The sequence below is a fragment of the Protopterus annectens genome, chromosome 6.part1 (genome assembly GCF_019279795.1).
Source record: "Protopterus annectens isolate FY-2018-M chromosome 6.part1, PAN1.0, whole genome shotgun sequence".
Taxonomy (NCBI): Eukaryota; Metazoa; Chordata; order Ceratodontiformes; family Protopteridae; genus Protopterus; species Protopterus annectens.
Window position 1 is genome coordinate 474,187,876 of NC_056738.1, and position 14,676 is coordinate 474,202,551.

Here is a 14,676-nt window from a genome sequence, read left to right on the forward strand (position 1 = left end):
CTTGAAATGGCCCACAAAAGCAACCAGCCTAGCATCAACCTCTCCATTAGTGTTGGTTAAACATTTTGTCTGCATGGAACTATACAAAACTTCCTGTGTGATGACTGGTGTCTGAACTACTAAAAATACACTGCGATCATTTGCTCACAGCTGATGTTTAAGATATTACCCACATTAGTAAAAGCTGTGATTTTATGCCTTTGAAAATCTCCAGTAGCTTTCTATGGGATAGATGCTGAGGTGATAATAATATACATTAAGCAACAATTAGGGGAACCAGAGAAAATAATGTCATCATGTAGAAAGCAAAATGTGTGGAATTATGTTGACACTAAACTATTGGCATAAGTTTATTTAATGGCAAGGGCACTAAGATTACAGCCCAACACAACCCAAATGACACATAGCCCACAAACTCAGTGTGCCACTCAACCACAGCCCATAAGGCATAACAACATACCCAACACTCTAGTCATAGGTGACTCTATAGTCAGGCACATTGATGTTCCACTCACCAGGCTAAACAAGGAGAAAGTTACTGTCAGCTGCCTGTCGGGTGCCAGGATCCACCACATAATGCACACACTCAGGTCACTCCACAACAAATACAAATATGGCTCCATCATTGTTCATGTTGGTGTGAATGACCTGAGACGTACCTCCCTGGACTACATGAAGAGACATGGAGGAGCTCTCCGATCTTGTAGCCCAGACAGATATGACCCTGAGTAGCATCCTGCTGTCATGCACATTGATACCACAGTACAAGGACAAAATGATTGACTTCAACAATTGCCTAAGTTTCTGGTGTCATTCTAAGGGGATCCCAGTATCTGTTTGCCTGGGATGACATGATCGACAGACCACGATGCTTTGCCAGAGATGGCCTCCACCTGTCACCCTTGGGATTCCAGATACTGGCTAAGGCTCTTGCCACCCCTATAGTGCCTTTTTTAGGTAAGGTTCAAATGACAAATTCACCACTGTAACAGATATAAATAAGCAAAATCTGAGGGTAATGCTACTCAATGCTAGAAGTCTAAACTTCAAAATACATTCACTTGAGGCACTCCTTAAATGGAGAACATCAACATCTGTGCAGTGACAGAGACCTGGTTCAAGGCTCCAGAGAGCACCCCTGCATTACCAGACTATAATTCATACCACACCTTTCGGCCACCTAACCTGGACTGAAACACTAAAGTTGGAGGCGTGTCCACATTCATTAAGGATATCAACACTTTCAGGCTAGTTGCTCAGTATAATGCATCTGAGATTATCCAAGTGCAACTAACTCTAGGCAAGACCACAATCCCTATTGTAACTTGCTACAGATCCCCCACCATGCCCCAGGATTCCCACTCCTCATTTCTTGATACACTGGAAAATATTAGGGTACAACCCAACACCCTAATAATAGGCGATTTCAACAACCCCACCATTAATGGGGAAACTACTCATGTACCAACTATTTTGCTCAACATTTTCTGGAATTTATAAATTCCAACGCCTTGGATCAACTTATCCACACCCCTACCAGGGGCAGCAATATCCTAGACCTGGTCATTACCAACATGAGCGACCAGTGTTCCACACCAGAGGTCAATTGCTCTTTGGTCAGATCCGGCCACAAGCTAATCAGCCTAGACATCCACATCCCACCCCCAACCCCCATTAGGGAAACCACCGTAAAAATTTTCTCCAAAGCCAACTTCACGCTTCTTAAGACAGAAGTGCTAAACTTCACAACATCCATGCAGACAGTCAATAGAGGTACGACTGCTGAATCCTACATAAATGTACTTTATAAACACTTACATAAGTGCATGGATCATGCTATCTCTCACAGAACCAAGATGCTATCCTCCAAAAAAAGGAAGCCAATCTGGTGGTCCCCTGCCATAAACAAACTCTACAGCAGAAGAAAGAAACTGTTGCAAAAAAGAGTAAAATCCCATGACTGGAAGAACTTCCTGGTCAGCCTCAGTAAGAAGCAGAGATCCCTCATAAAATCATCCAAAGCTAGTTATGAAAACAAAATCACCACTGATTCTTAAGACAACCACAAAGCATTCTATAGCTATGTCAAGAATCTCAATAGCAACACTCAGATCTGCTTTGAGTTACAGCACAATAGCACTAAATGTAGAGAACCAACTGATATTGCCAACATCCTGGTAGATAGGTTCATTACTACCTTTATCCAACTTCACTCCCTAAAGGGCCCATCTCTATACCAGAAGAATGCAAAGTTGCTGTAATCATGGCTGCACCGATAGAAAACACACACTCCAAAGCCAAGAACACAGCATCCATGGGACGTGACAGCATCCCAGGCTGCGTTCTACATGAACTACAGAATGAACTGGCACTCCACCTAAGTACCATGTTCAATCATAGCCTCACCTCAGGCTTTGTGCCCACTGAATGATGCACAGCGATGGTTATCCAACTCCACAAAGGGGGAGCCACCATGGATCCCGGGAACTACTCCCCCATTAGCCTAACGAGCCTGGTCTGCAAGGCTATGGAATGTATCAGCATGGAACTTAAAAACAAAGACATTGGTAATCTCCATACTCTGGACCCCACCCAGTTCAGGTTTGTAAAAGGCAGATCATGTCCCCTAAACCTGATTGACTTCTTTGAAGCAGTCACCAAAGCCGTAGACGAGGGTAAGGTGGTTCACACAGCCTATCTAGATCTCGCCAAGGCTTTCAACACCATCCCCCACTCTGGAATTATAGATAAACTCACTAAACTAGGTATAAATCCCTATGTCACAAGATGGGTTGCCAACTGGCTCACTGACAGAACCCACACTGTGAAAGTAGCAGACTCCAAATCTGACTTCAGACCAGTGACAAGTGGAGTACCACAGGGTTCAGTCCTGGGTCCTCTCCTGTTCGGTATCTACTTTTCTGAAGTACAGGCTAACACAGAAGGTCTTTGGCTAACAACGTTCTCAGATGACTGCAAATTAGGAGCCATAATCGAAACTCCTAACGATGTGGACATCCTACAAAATGGCCTCACTGAGACAGATGCCTGGTGTCAAAGCCATGGCCTCAAGCTCAATGCCAAAAAGTGCATTGTCATCCCCTTTGGTAAAAACTCTGTACCCATGAGCTACCACATACGTGGTAGTCTACTTAACACCGAAAGTGTGATAAGAGACCTTGGGACACAGGTGGACAGTAGTCTCTCCTTTGATAATCACATCGCCACAGTATTCAGGAAATCCTTCTACGTGACACACCTCATCACAAAAGGTTTCTCATTCAGGAAAAAAGTGGTCATTGTTCCCCTCTACTCGTCACACATTAGACCCATTATAGAGTACAATGCCCCTTTTGGTATCTACCTCACAGGACATCTACAACAACTGGAAAGGCTGCAGAAATACTTCACAAAGAGGATTATTGTCCTCAAACAGATGCCCTATGCAGACCGTCTCAAAAAACTCCAGCTTTACTCTGTCGCATATCGCCTACTCAGAGGCGATCTCTGCCTAACATACAAAGCTATGTCAAACCCAGAGCTGTTGGATATGCTCCACTTAAAGAAATCTCAATCCCTCTGAGCTACACGCTCTAGGGACCTAAATCTTGTCACTCCAATAAACAGAACATGCTGGAGGGATAGATTTCTGTCCCAGAGACTTCCCATACTCTGGAACAAACTACCTATATATATCAAACAAAGCTTCTCATTAGCACTCTTTAAAAAAAATCTTGATGATTGGATGGGAAATAGGAAATTCACCCCGGGGATCACCTCTGTGGCTCTACTCAACAGGGGCACAGGAAACTAATTTTCTTGGGTGGCGAAAGCCAGGGTACCTTTTTGGCTAGGTGTGTATAGGCCCTAGGGCCGATAGCCTGGTACCTACCTATGAACCTATGAACCTATTAAATGTACAGATTTTGACAATTATGCGCACATCATAGGTAATCACAAAAGAAAGGCATTTGGGCTGGGAAAGACAGGAAGAATATAGTAAAAGGAAACTTCACTATGACAAAATGTATGAAAAAAATCTTTGGATACTTATTGATACTAAGAAAGTAGATTCCTGGTGTCATGTGCAAATGACAGTGGAAATCTGTGGGGTCCAAAATTATTATTTATCTATTTTTTTTAGTGGGTTACTCCCACTAGAGTAGTAGTCACTCTTCCCAGGAGAGACCCAAGGTGGTATTTATACTACTAGGGAAAATTTGGTTAGGACACTAGCGAACTTCCCCTACCCTTGCAGTAAGTGCCATGGGATCTGTTACATCTACCTGACCTATCACTAAATCAAGCAAATGGGACTTCAGTTTAATTTATCATCTGATGAATGGCATAATTAGGAGTTTGGCATCCTCTAATACTGCGCTACAGTGGCCACAATTTGAAAATCGATTTAGTAAGAAAGGCATAATTAGGAGTTCGGTATTCTCTGATACTGCACTGCAATGGCCACAGTTTGAAAATTGATCCAGTAAGGAAGGCATCATTAGGAGTTCCATATCCTCGAATACTTTGCTGCAGTGGCCACAATTTGAAAATCGATCCAGTTACTTGAAGTGGCATTAGAACCCACAGCCTTCTGATTTTCTAGCATCAAAGCTGAGTCTGCTATTTGCCGAGCCATTGACAGCACTGAAATGATGGTACAACTTTTGAGCTCATTTAGGAGGGCAACAAGGGATGAGAATCTCATCAGGTTCATGCACATTTTCTAGTGTTTTGCAGATGCAATTAAAAAAGTCACATGTTTATAGGCAAGACATCAATAAAGGAGTAATAAAGGCAAAAGCAACTGTTACAGTACTGTATATGATGCAATGACCATCTTTTCAGAATTCTATTTCTTATAAGAGTGCAAGCAAGGATTAAAAACGAAAATGAAATCCACTGATGTATGCTACTAATTTTAACCCATTTTCGATACTTTCTAGCAATATATGTGTGGTTGGGTATTAGCATGACGGTTAAGGTGTTTACCTAGCAGATGCAAGATACAGGGTTTGATTTTTCAGGTTGATAAGTATTACTAGGCTTAAAAAGGCCACTGTGATTGTTAGCCTAGTCATCACATATATGTAATAATGATATTCTCCTACAATAGTTACCTATATATAAAAGACAAAATGTTTTTAACATGTGCATAGGTTAGTACTAAACTAACTACCCTTGTGAGCCATTTTAAGCCTAGCCAATTATCCCTTGTGAGACTCAAACTCTGCACTTTATGTTGGGAAGGCAAACACCTTAACCATTAGGCCACCCTGCCATCCCAAAATAAATATGTAAATAAAAATCATAGCGCATGTTCATGCATTATGAATATTTCCTCAGTCAGAAATTTTGCCTTTCCTGTCATGTCAAAGTATGAGGAATGAAATATACAACTAGTATATAATAGAAAACAGTTACAAACAGACAATATACAGACAATATCGGTGATTAATATTAAATTGCTGACCTTAATTAGATTACTATATGTTCAATAAATGGGCAGCAAGAAATCAGCTCCTGAGAGGTGAATTATGTAAAAGTGGTTGTGACCAAGAGTGGTATTCACAGTCATTATATGTATGCGCTAGGCAATTGACACTGTTTGGGTGTAAATGCATCTCTGTATAAGTTATAGAGGTCATTTACAGTTATGGGTGATGACCTTGAATAAACTTATTCAACTGAATAAATAATGAGATGGTAATGAGAAATTATGTAAAAATCCTTATGCTAATATGCCTTTTTCCCATGTTTGCAATTCTTAACTTATATTTTGAAACATTTCTACTCTGTCCACAGATACAGTACAAAAGTCAGAATCACTCCTTTTTTATTTACTTTTGAACTGATAAGGATGTTCTCCCTTGCTGCGAGTATAGTTGTTTCTTGGTGTGAGCTGCTTGTCTTGGATAAGGCAAACCCACTTGAACCCAACTGTGCTTGCTGGCTAAGAAGGCAAAGATATAGACAGAGAATTAGCATTGTAATTTTCATAATTAGGAAATTCTTGATGGCTTCAGAATGGATAGGGATTATTATAAGGGTCTTAGTGAGTATGCATGGATGACAGAAGAGAGCTGGGGGGATGTACGACCTTCCTGTCCCTGTGGAAACTAAGGCATGTATAGCCTTCACTATACTTGCCACATTGTACCTTCCAGAGACAGACTGGGAACACACACTGAGTATTTCTCAGGCTTCTGCCTCAAGGATACTTCAGCATTTCCTCAATATACTTTTGCCATGTGTTGCTGAGTACATCTATTTCCGGGTGCCACCTTAAAAATGAGCCTGTTGTATGCGTTCCCTTCATTGGGTGGCATATTTCCCAGAGGTACTTTGTACAATAGATTGCACCAATATTACTATTAATTCCCCATTAAGTACATGGGGGAGGAGTACCAGAGCTGGAAGAGATACCCTTCCATCAACTGCCAGGTTGTGTGTGAAGCATGGGACTGCATCATCAATATGTTAGTCCAGCATCCTAGCAGTGCCCATTATTCCCATATCTAGTTCACTAGCCTCTTTCTTCATGATGAGATAGCCCATGGTCATCTTGTTGATAACTTGAAAATGTAATTTTTATCACCTAATTAGTTTTTCTTTGCAATATATATATTGCTTGATACTGCACTATATTTGCTTGGTTTTGTCTCTTCCCCCTTTTCTCTTTTTTTCTGTTTTTCAGGTGATGCAGGATATCCACAGAAACCATGGCTTACAAATTGCCTAAGAAATCTGTTGGGAGCTGTGGAAGATAATTTCAACACAGCCCTGTTTCAGACTTGTAGTGCCATTGAAAGAGTTCTTGGCATGCTAAAGCCTGTTTCAAATGCCTGGATGAGTCTGGGAGTTCCTTTCAGTATAACCCAGCTACTGTATGCAGGATGTTTGCTAAATGTTGCATTGTATACAACATGATCATGCATTGGTCTGGGCGTGAACTGATCCATGATGGCACTGCATGTCCTAGTGCAGGTCTGTACAACATGATCATGCATTGGTCTGGTAGTGAAGTCATCCATGACAGCACTGCATCTCCCAGTGCAGGTCTGTACAACATGATCATGCATTGATCTGGTCTTGAAGTGATCCATGATGTCACTGCATGTCCCACTGCAGGTCTGTACAATGTAATCATGCATTGGTCTGGTCATGAAGTCATCCATGATGGCACTGCATGTCCCAATGCAGGTCTGTACAACATGATCATGCATTGGTCTGGTCGTGAAGTTATCCATGATGGCACTGCATGTTCCAGTGCAGGTCTGTACAACATGATCATGCATTGGTCTTGTCGTGAAGTGATCCATGATGGCACTGCATCTCCCAGTGCAGGTCTGTACAACATGATCATTCATTGGTCTGGTCATGAAGTCATCCATGATGGCACTGCATCTCCCAGTGCAGGTCTGTACAACATGATAATGCATTGGTCTGGTCATGAAGTGATCCATGATGGCACTGCATCTCCCAGTGCAGGTCCTACCAGGATTAATGATGGCCAGCCAGCAACAGTAGTAAGGGACACTGTGTGTCAAACACTCACACAGTATATGGTTATGCATGTAAAAAGGTGGTGTCTAATCCAGAATTATGGACCATGACATTCAGGTTAGTGTTTCTTTTCTTATAAAAAAATACATAAATTATAATTCGTGCATGTAGTGCTTTATGCGGGCTATGGTGAGGTACTGCATGATCTACTGTCACTGTTCAGCAGACATTCCTTTATATCTCTAAATATTTTTTTTACAATAAAATTTATCATGTTACTGTTCACTGATACATGTTGAGTGATTTCAAATGGCATCATGTAAGGAATATTTACATTTTTTACTTGTTTGATGAAAATATTTTGCTTACAGGCTCCAGAATCTGCAGATATGGGACTTTATTAAAAAGTGTCATCTGGGTAGTTGACTGAGTTGATTTTGCAAAATCATATGTATTACAATCTATAAACTTGCATTTACATGAGTCCCTGTCTTGGGCAGGAATAGTGGATGCATCACATTTTTTATTATGCAATGTTTTTGCAGTATTACCTATGCTATATTAGAAAAGATTGACGGTTCTGTATTAAGATACTGCACTTCAGAATAATTCATTGTCATACACACCAACTTGGTTGGGTCTTCAGAAATAGCAATATCATTTCTGCAGTGTAAGGGTGAAGTGGCAACAATGATAGTGTTAATGGAAGATACTCATAGAATCTATTTTTTCAGGCATGTGTTACCCTCTTAATAGTGTGTATTATGTTTATCTTCTGTATAACTGTCAGCTTTACCATTAATTAGTTTGAAAATCATGGTAATAGATGGGCCTTTAATGGTGATAAACATTGCAATGTGCATGTTATGCCCTCCACCTTTCTTTCCAGATTATTTTCATTTATTGTAATTATTGCCATTAATCAAATGAAATAAATGCACATGGGAAGCCACATAATACTGGCTTACATTGTACATAGAGATATTAATTCACTTCCCATACTTTATATAGATAAATAGATTTTGTTTTTATAGTTTTTTTATAAACTACGTTTAAAGCTAAATATTGGCATCAGTTTACTGAAAGGCATGGTAATGAAATGTACAGTTGTTCAAGGTCAAACATGTCATACACAATGTCTGCTAAAGACAGGGGAGTTAGAGGTGCTTGTGATCTCACAGAGGGGCTGTCATGTGATGTAGATGCTGACTTGCTGTGCTGTCATCTTGTACAATGCAGGTCATCCTTCCACCAGCATTTATTTCCATAATCACTTGGTTCCAGGCCTTCACTCTCTCAGCTTGTTTGGGTCCACCTTTTCCAAGAAGGTGTTGACATCTGTCCTAATCGCTGCCATAAGGATGGGGTCCCTCATGGCTGAAATTTTCATTTTTCTGTCTGGATTCCTGTTGCTCCATCCCTCACTCACTTAGAACAACATGCAAAATTAATACCTTGATACACTCATTAGCCAAGCAACACAGCAATGAAAACATGAAAAAATCAAACATCTGAGTACAAAAACATTTATACTGATAGAACACCTATATTCATACACATACTGCAAATCAAAATTCACCCAGTTTAATGGTTTAGTATTTACCTCTATAACATCATTCACAAATGCATAATTGTAATGCCAACTTTATCATCACACGGCCATGTTATGCTATTGCTAACGGAGTAGAAATCCTTCTCCAACCACTTTTCTGTTTTTATACTGCCACGATTATTTTATTCATGAGTGAGAAATCCTGTTTCCACCATATAGCAGCATGTATCCTGACAACACAATACATTGTTGTAAATGCACAGCAGACTTCACTCACTTAAAATTGTGTACTAACATCCCGCACAGCATACTCTACAAATGCAAAAGAAATTGCAAACATTTTTGCACATTCCCATCAGTAATCTTATCCCTTACATTTCCAGTAGTACTGTCATGAATTACCATTAATGAATGACACTCCTGTTATTAACATTAACATGAATCAACTGCATTTGACTATCATATCAATGACAAATATAGTTATCCTGATAATAATTATTTTCAGAATTGAGTATGTACTGTTTGCCATTAATTTATAACTATATTGTTTTTTTTATCTTACTTGAGAAACTTTGCATTCTCCCAAAACATTTAAAGCCTAACTCGAGTGATTGCAAGTAACTATGGTGGTTATAAATTTATTCACATGAAATCAGGCTTTTCAAAATTTTGTATGCAAATTAAGTGGAGTTCCACTTATCTCTACGAATCACAGTAATATGTGAGTGCAGGTGTCAACAAGTGTCAACAGATTCATGTAAATAAACCTCAGGTGGCTGTGGATACATTGCTATACCCAGCAGTTTGCCAAACTGGCATAAGGAAGATACAAAAATGCCTAATATACCTTAAATTTTCTATGCATAGAAAATGGAAAATGGAGTCGACAACATTTAGGTTTCAGAATCCTGAAGCTTAACCCAAGACCATATTGTATACTCTGGCACACCTTATCAGCTTGTACACTGAGTAGTTTTAGTTAAAGCAAAGTTACAGCAATGACTGAAGTAAAAAAAAGTATTAACTGTTGCACTGCTTACAAAGGCATGTTTTTCATAAGTGTGTAATGCATGACCTTAATGTCAGTTGTGGAAATAAATGTTAAAGAATAAAGTTCAAAACCAAAACACATATAAACAAATGACAAAGTAATGATTTAATAGTTGACTTTCATTTGCCACAACAGAAAAATGTATACATACTCCTTAAAAAGAATCTCCATCTCTATTTACCAATGTAGTCTGGTAAACTAAACTTGCCAATGATAGAAGTTCCATGTCTAATGAACCTACATGGCAGATGGGGTTTGGTTATGGTAACATCACACCTCAGAGGTTATGGCTCCTACACTGTGAACTACATCTGTGTACTTACATTCCTCACTTTGGTACTGGCACTTTGAATTATGACAGCACCTGTTACAGCACATGACTGAGCTCCAAGCTGGTCAGATAAGAAAACAAAAATCATGGTTTACTTGTGCAGGACTCATACCTGGGCAAAACAGTGGTACCCAGCATTGACTGGAAAAAGGTTGACAATTATGATTGTTACATTTCATTGTGGCTAAAACTGGACCAAGGCCACACCCTCACACTTCTCATAACCCCACCCAGCGCCTCCCTCTTTCTGCACATTTCATGATGTCATTATCACATCAGATAAGAAGTAACATCCTCTTTTTACTGTTTGTGGTGCTTTTTTTCTGCTGATTTACTATACTTTTCTGTAGAAAAAAAGCCTAATAAATCCAATGAGTTAACAAACTCTGATAGTCTGTTTCTTTTTTTGAAACAGAATACCAAAGTTTATATAGTGCTTTCCAGACTACTGAACAATCAGTTTAATTTATGAATAGTCTGGGGAAAAAAGTGGCTATTGGCAATGCTGTTGACAGCTGGCATGAGTTGTTGAGCACCTGTTATCCCTAACAGGGATCACCTGTGCTAAGCGGGTCTATATTATAACATCGAAGTCTTAAAACTTTGAATGTTAAAGTATCGAACCCTATGCACTGAACACTGAAAATAGAGAAGCTGCAGAATATCGAATACTTTCCTAGGGAAAGTATTCGGTGGGCCATTTCTGCAGCTTCGCTATTTCCTCGACTGTGGAGTGAAGGTTAGGGACTGGGTTAAGGTAAGTGTGCAAACGAAGGTGAGTGTGCGATAGGGACCTTAGGGTTAGGGAGCGGGTAAGGTGAGTGTGCGTTAAAGACTTTAGGGTTAGGCAGTGGGTAAGGTGAGTGTGCGATAGGGACTTTAGGGTTAGGGAGCGGGTAAGGTGAGTGCGCGATAGTTAAGGACCTTAGGGTTAGGATTGGGTTAAGGTAAGTGGGTAGCTAGTATTGTATGCATGGTTTAGTGTAGGGTTTTGTGAAGTGTATGTGTGTGGATAATTTATTTTGGTGTGCTTTTGTTGTGTGTATGTTTGTCAGAACAGCAAATTTTTCTCTGGGAAAAAATTTGCTATTCTGACTGCTCGATTTTATGGTCTTTTGATCGAATGGGTTTGATATTATAACATTCAAAGTTTTAAGACTTCGATGTTATAATATAGACCCCGCTAGGCCCCAGTGCTGGCACACATATGAAGACGTGTAGAGGCACAGGCCTGACCAGCAGGCTAAGTGTGTAGCTAAGGTCAGTGCTAGAAGGTCAGAGTTCTACAGTAAGCATTTTAACATTTTATTTTTATATCTTACCTCAAATAGGTTGCAAAAAATGCTAGATAAATATTGCATAAATGCAAGAAGAAATTCCCGATAGAGATGGTTTCAGTATAAATACATAATGCAGTGGCAGAATTTGGCCTGAGTGCAGGGGTGCACCTTTTTTAAAGCCATTGTACATCTGTGGCTTAACAAAAAAAAAAAAGAAATGTTATGTTCTTTTATAGAAATCAGTTAATGTACTGCCAAAACAGTACATCTTACTATTTTAATTTACCAACACTTTTTTATTGCTTGCATCAAATGCATTGGACATGCAACTGGAGGTTGCAGTCAGGTCATCTGTTCTATGAACCTGACAATAGCTCCTACAATAGCATCTCCACATGCAGTTCAGTAAAGTCACATATGGTGATAGTTTGTAGTGAGACTTAGTCCTTGAAAAAAGAAGAATATGTTTTATATTTAACAGTAGTAGTAGTAATAGTGTAGCACTTAGCAGTAGTAGTAATAGTGCAGAACTTAGTAGTAGTAATATTGTAGCACATAGTAGTAGTAATAGTGTAACAGTAGTAATGGTATAGCACTTAGTAGTAGTACTAGTGTAGCACTTAATAGTAATAATAGTGTAGCACTTAATAGATGTAGCGGCTAAACTGAAAGTGCAGAGTTGATTTCAATCATGAAGATAGTGTCTACCTGATCATTGAAAAAGTAACATACAGCTCTGTCTCTCATGAAAGCAGTGTCAAGGGGCATACATCTCAATCTTTTAGCACAAGAAATCTGGACAATGTCTAAAATAATGGGGTGAAATGCCCAAAAATAGGGACAGGTTTTAAATATTTATGTTATAAAGATTAAACATAGAAAGTTCATAAAATTGCAGGATTTGCATCAGTATGTATTTTATGAAGGAAATGAAATCTGAAACACAAATGTATGTCATTATTTAATGAATTTATTCCTCACTGATTTCCAGAAAAGTAAACATTTTATGAGGTGAAAATGTGGACGTTCTGTAAAAATCTAGACAGTTGAAAGGTATGGTTAGAGGCGAGGGCTAAGTATTCAGCACATGTTGCTTAATACTCGGAAAGTCTGTTTTGTTGCTTAGGTGTGTAATAAACCGAGATGCTGCCAGCCCAGATAGCTGAAATTTAGTAAATAATTACATGTCACTTGAAAATATTAATATGATTTATATAGAAATGTGACACTGCCATCCCAGGCTAGGTTTTGTAAATAATTCTATGTCATTTGTGAATAGTAATGTAAGAAATCTATATGTTCTGTACTGAGCTTCAAGATTGTACCCACAGTGCATCCTGTTGGAAAAGAGCAGAAATGTATATAAACTCTATGCCTATATAAATGTATGTTTCAGAGTAGAAATTGGGATATACAGAGTTAATTTGCAAAACTCTAAGAAAATAAGTTGATAAGTAAAGAGTTTTACGATATGTTATAAAGTCAGTTTATCTCAACTAAGAGAAAAGATGTATAGGCAAGGGGCTTCTTTCTATTGTCTGGAAACAGAGGTAATTCCAGGTTTCCAAGGTAATTGTTTTACGACTTCCAGTTCAGGCAAGCTTCTAAAAGAGAATTGTCAGCTTCTGAGAGATAAGTATTTTTAACAGAAACATATTAAACATTTAAGTTCCTGCTAGCCTGGGAAACTAGACAGAGGTGACAAGAATGATGTAAGCTGAGATGATTCAGCAGTAATGTGTATTATCAATTTAAGAATTATGTCAGAGAGAAAGAGTGAATTTTGTATTTGTCTCTGGATCTGTAAACATCCATTCAGCACTTTGCCTTGCTCTGTAAGTAAGTTATTTAGAACATAGTTTCTTTTAGAGATAAATAGGAATATAGCAAGATCAGTGTAGATGTTTTCTATATTTATGTGAGACTGTCCTGCAATGTTGTTTTAAAGTATTTCCTGTGTTTTGAACTCTGTCACTGTGTTGAGTTAATGAGTATTGTCTTGTGCTTTTATTATTTATTATTAGATATATTTAAACATTTTAATTGTGGATAGTTTGCTTACAGATATTTAAGCTGTTAGCGTACTTGCATGTATTTGATAACACTGTGCAGGAAAGTCTGGAATAGCCTTAGTTTGGTCACACTAACCATTTGGATAATAGTAACATAACACAGTAAAATTGGGCATTCTTTGGTAAGGGCCTTTATAGTAGCTGATAAGTAGTGGTTGGTGGCAGTGATAACTACCATATAGTCTTGGCAGAAGAGGGCATAACTAGTGAACCTGTACCAACCTTCCCCAGGAGTGTCTGTGTGTTTGTATATAATTCACATCTCAAAGTGTGTGGGTGTCAGCTACTTGGGCAGGGACATGAAGCACTGGTTGGACAGAGAGAATACTGGAGGCTTTGGCTTGACCACTCGGCTGAGACCTGAACCCTATAGCTGTGCCAGTGGGTAGTCTTATTGGGGATCTGGAGAGAAAGGCAGAAACCAGACCCAGACTGACTGTGATCTCTGTGTGCTCTTAAGGGAAACTGTATTTCTGTGTGTGTACTTGTCATCCTTCCAATGTGCATGCCCCTCACTGGTGTTAGTGGTGAGGATTGAGGCTCCTTGATTACTGGGCCAGGGCAGGGCATCACAAGGTGACCCAAGGAGAAAAATCAATTGAAAATGGCTTTGTCCAATCAAAAACGAGGTGTCATCATATTCTGCATTCTTAGTAGGCTTCTTTTGGGCCTCATTAGAGTACCTGGAAATAATCACAATTACTGCAGAGCTGTAGAATAACTAATTGTTCTTCCCAAAGTAGTATAGTGTATGTCTGAGCCACACATTGGTGTTGGGCTTTGGAAATGTTTCTTCTTCCTTTGGTGATTAAGTAGCTGAAGAATATCATAAAATAGGATAGTTCTATGTAATGCAGTATGCAAACAGTTATTGGATTTGATAT